At 39.5% G+C, this 5,307-nt stretch overlaps 1 long non-coding RNA gene across 1 annotated transcript; it reads left to right on the top strand.

Moving 5' to 3' along the window:
* Positions 1-2,800: 2,800 nt before the first annotated feature.
* On the top strand, positions 2,801-4,207 carry LOC110874313. Its single transcript, XR_002555835.2, has 3 exons — positions 2,801-2,888; positions 3,401-3,467; positions 4,073-4,207. It is a non-coding gene; the product is annotated as an uncharacterized LOC110874313 (long non-coding RNA).
* Positions 4,208-5,307: the final 1,100 nt, after the last annotated feature.

Genomic DNA, 5,307 nt, shown 5'->3' with positions numbered 1-5,307 from the left:
GAACTGGTTTTCAAAGATTGACCTTAGATCTGGGTATCACCAACTAAGGGTCAAAGAAGAAGACATACCGAAAACGGCTTTCCGCACAAGATACGGACATTATGAATTCCTCGTAATGTCATTTGGGCTAACAAATGCACCCGCGGCTTTCATGGACCTCATGAACCGGGTTTGCAAGCCAATGTTGGACAAGTCGGTCATCGTGTTTATCGATGATATCTTGGTGTATTCAAAAAGTGAAGCTGAACACGCAAACCACTTACGAGAAGTGTTAGAGACACTTAGACGAGAAAGGCTGTATGCGAAGTTCTCTAAGTGTGCCTTTTGGTTACGAGAGGTACAATTTCTTGGCCACGTCATAAGTGCCGACGGAGTATTGGTGGATCCATCCAAGATTGAGGCTGTGTCAAAATGGAATCCTCCGAAGAATCCTTCGGAAATTAGAAGCTTTTTGGGGCTTGCGGGATACTATAGGAGATTCATTTAAGATTTCTCCAAGATTGCGTTACCGCTAACAAAGCTAACCCAAAAGAAAGAGAAGTTTATTTGGGGTGTCGATCAAGAAAGAGCATTTCAGACGCTAAAATAGAAGTTAACACAAGCTCCGGTACTGACATTGCCGGACGGGGTCGAAGATATGGTAGTTTATTCGGATGCTTCACTGTCGGGGCTCGGATGCGTTTTGATGCAACGGGGCAAAGTTATAGCTTATGCCTCGAGACAATTGGAAATACATGAGAAGAAATATCCTACACACGACCTTGAATTGGCTGCGGTGGTATTTGCCTTAAAAATATGGAGGCACTACCTATACGGGGTAAAGTGCACCATATACACCGATCACAAGAGTTTAAAATACTTTTTCGATCAGAAAGAGTTAAATATGCGACAAAGGCGATGGCTGGAAATGGTGAAAGACTACGATTGTGAAATACATTATCACCCTGGAAAGGCTAATGTGGTGGCGGACGCTCTGAGCAGAAAAACGGACTACGACCCAATACGAGTTAGATCGATGCAACTTGTGGTGACCTCGGGTATACTTGAACGTATTCGAGAGACGCAATTAGAAGCAATGAAAGAAGAGAATTGGAAGAAAGAAAGAATCATAGGTCAGTTGAAGGATTTGTCGGATGGGAATGACGGGTTGAAGACTCGATCCGGAAGGATATGGGTCCCACATACCTGTGGAGTGAAGGCGCTTCTACTTAACGAAGCTCATAAATCCCGTTATTCAATTCATCCGGGAGCGACCAAGATGTACAATGATTTGAAGCAAAACTATTGGTGGCCCGGAATGAAAAGGGGTGTAGTGAGACATGTAGAAAAATGCTTGACATGTTTACAAGTCAAGGGGGAACATCAGAAACCATACGGCAAACTCCAACCATTAGAAATTCCGGTTTGGAAATGGGAACATATTACAATGGACCTATTAACCAAGTTGCCTAAAATGAGCCGTGGTTTCGATGCCATATGGGTAGTGGTAGATAGATTGACGAAGAGTGCTCACTTCATTCCGATCCGTGAGACTTATACGTCAGAAAAGATGTCAGAGGTTTACACGAATGAAATAATAGCACGTCATGGGGTGCTGGTATCCATTGTGTCTGATAGGGATACCCGGTTTACTTCGAAATTTTGGCAGGAATTCCAAGAACAAATGGGGACTAAATTGTTCATTAGCACTGCTTATCATCCACAAACGGATGGGCAGAGTGAAAGAACAATACAAACGTTGGGAGATATGCTGCGGGCGTGCATTATTGACTTCGGAGGTAGTTGGGATGTTCATCTACCCTTGGTCGAATTTGCATACAACAATAGCTATCACACGAGCATTAAAATGGCCCCGTATGAACTGTTATATGGCCGAAAATGTCGAACCCCGGTATGTTGGGGAGAAGTGGGTCCACGAGGGATAGCACCTACTGATATAATCCGAACTACAAATAAGAAAATTGACATAGTTCGGGCACACTTGAAAGCGGCTCAAGACAGGCAAAAGGCGTATGCGGATAAAAGAAATAGGCCAATTGAATTTCAGGTTGGAGACATGGTTATGCTGAAAGTTTCCCCATGGAAAGGCATAATTAGATTCCGAAAAAGGGGGAAACTAAGCCCGAGATTTATTGGGCCATTCAGGATCACTGAACGGGTTGGTAAAGTAGCTTATCGTCTCGAATTACCCGAGGAGTTGAGTGGGATTCATAACACGTTCCACGTGTCGCACCTCCGAAAATGTTTGGCCGACGAAACTGCTCACATCCACTATGATGATATCGAGGTGGATAACAGCCTCAACTATGCAGTAAAACCAATTGCGATTTTAGATCGTAAAGAGAAAAGTTTGAGGAACAAGGTGATTAACCAAGTCAGGATCAAATGGGAGCACAGGAAAGGTTCGGACACCACGTGGGAGCCCGAAGAGGAGATGCGACGTCTCCACCCAACATTATTTGGTACGTACTTCGGTTTCGGGGACGAAACCCTTTTAAGGGGGGTGGACTTGTAACACCCCGAAAATATAAAACTTTATATTAGAATTATATAAAGTATAAATAAATGAGAATTCACCAACTAGAAATTTTAACCTAGTTGGTTAATAGTTTAGAAATAACCTATAGTAGAAATTAAAAGCCACTAAATTAAATGTTGTTCAAAATGGAGGGACTTAAGTTGCCAAAGTTTAAAATTTGTGTTACTAAATTAGTAAAACAAAACCAAACACCCCATTTGGAGGTGTTGGTCGACCAGGAGCAAGAAAAGGGGCGATCCCCACTTCTCAAACACTAAATCCTGCTTAAACTCTCAATTGAAGGAGCAAATCTGGTCCAAACGAAAATCCAAGCTTAGAATCGTGATCCTCATCGCAAGAGGATTATAAGGTATGTGAAATTTAATGAAAACTCTTAGCTTGGAATTCTCATGAATTGGGGAAAAATCTGAGATTTTAGTTGCATGTTCGTCTTATGATGATTTAGGCATAACTATGGTGTTTAGAGACAAACCCTAGACAAATAGAGGCTGAAATCATGTAGAATTTTGATGGAAACTATGATCACCATTATAGGTGATTAATGGGTTATGTGAATTGGAATGAACACTAGGAAATAGATTGTTAATCTAGTGTAATTTGGTAATTTTGAGATGAATTCAGCAATTAGGAGCTTACAATCATGTAAAATGGTGAATTTATGTGAAATTATGGCTAAATGATAAACTAAAGATGTGATATATAATTATGTAAAAATCTGCTCAAGAAGTATTTGTTGAAATGCCTCTATGAAGGCTTAGAACTGAAATTCCAAGTTTAAACGCATAATCACGATGTTTAGTGTATTATGCGAATTATGATTTGAAAAGAGAGTTCTAAACATATGATAATTGAACTCAATAGGAACGGGCGCAGGAGCGTCAAGCGGACAAGCGGGTGGCGAACCACGTCAAAAAGGGCTACTTTGAAGGTATGTAACTTGACCCGTTACATTAAGTAGATTTTGATAATCATATAATGCGTAATAGAATTTTTAGAATAAGAGTTGTTTGAATTAAAGCGAAGATGACGCTACATTGAATAATAGGTCAAAGTTGGTTAGAACTCATTGGTAGTCGCTAAAAAAGGAGGATTCCTTAGACGAGCCAAACGGGTCGAATAATCAAAATAAGGCATGGTTGATGTCTCGGGATATAATGGATTGATCTTTGATATTGGTTGATTGATAACATATTAGAAATACAAGAATATAGAATATAAGTATGCTAGAAAAGCGAAACCCGAAATTTGGGGTTGAGCATAAAGAACAATTTAGACAAGGTATGGATGCCCAGGGACTACCGTAAATTACGGTGGTACCGTAATTTACGGTAGAGGTCAATTGTTTACGGTGGTTTGCCCCTGTCTTACGGCAGACCAAAAGTTCACAGGACCTACCGTAACTTACGGTGACACCGTAAGTTACGGTGGAACCTGCAAAACTTGTAATTTATTATTCGTAATCAGAAGTTAGTTCTCGTATTTATATATTATTTATTAATGTCAAAACTAATGTTTTAATGGTTTTGACCATAGGTGACGTAATGGATCTTACGGATGGCGGTCGAGCGAATAATGAAGAACCGAACACTACATTTTGAAAGCTTCCGCAATATTTTAAATCTTTAGTAGTCTTATGTATGAATTGTAACTACTTGTTAAACTACTTTTGGTATGTTTTAACTTACACACTAGTCTACTAAGGTTGACGTACTTAAGAACTCCGTTAACGGATGTTATGTCACCAAAACAATATTTTGATATAATTGGTATATTTTATTACTAAAATCAAGTGAAAAATTTAAGGGTGTTACAGCGGGCCGCCTGAGCTTGTCTGATCAGCACAACTTTTCAAAAATGACAGTTTTAGCCCCTGCATGCTTTTAAGTCCATTTTTGACACGTTTAAGGCCCGTTAACCTCATTTCAAGCCTCTAAAACGAAGTTAAAGTATAGGGAACTCAAAACATGCTCAAAAATATCTCGGATGTCGGTTCGTTTGGTCGTACGATCGCGATGTTCGCTTAATTACGACGGAATGCGCATAAGCGCGAAAGACGATCCAAATTGCGCGACGAATAGATTTTTCTCATGCCAAACACAAAGGCATAATATAAGGATGCTTACATAAATTTTTGGAAGTCCGGAAGTATTCAGAACGTAAAATATGCGCGAAAATGCAAACTTATGCACTTTTTGACGCTTTTAGTCCCTGAATGAGCATAAAGTTTATTTTTGCGCACCAAACACCTCAAAGCCTATTTCTAAGCTATGTAAAGGATATTTAGGGAATATTTAACTTATGATCAAGTTCCAGAAGGTCTGTTACAGTACAAATTGACATACTTTCGCAGTTTTGTCGAATTTAGTCCCTGTAAGCGAATAAACTTGATTTCGGCATACCAAACCATCCAAAACTTATTTCTAAGTTATGTAAGGGTTATTTAAGGTATGCTAAGCCTATGTCACTATTCCGGAGTGTTTGTTGCATTAAACTGATTATATTTACGCATCAGTGCGCTTATAACTCTTAAGAAAGTGATTTAGAGCCCGAAATCGAACAAGAATTAATATGTGCAAACGATACACATATTTACGCAAAATCCCAAGTATGAAATACAATATTTCATTGGTTTGGTATTTGTTTGATGGTCGTAGTGACACAGGTGTCACAGTCTCCCCTACTTTAGGAAATTTCATCCCGAAATTTATTCGTAGGAGTTTGTCCGTGACTTTGTGTCAAATAACCACCAGAGATATGCAAGGGATAAT

This window comes from Helianthus annuus, chromosome 9, assembly GCF_002127325.2.
Source record: "Helianthus annuus cultivar XRQ/B chromosome 9, HanXRQr2.0-SUNRISE, whole genome shotgun sequence".
NCBI lineage: Eukaryota > Viridiplantae > Streptophyta > Magnoliopsida > Asterales > Asteraceae > Helianthus > Helianthus annuus.
This window is presented reverse-complemented; position numbering and strand designations above follow the sequence as displayed.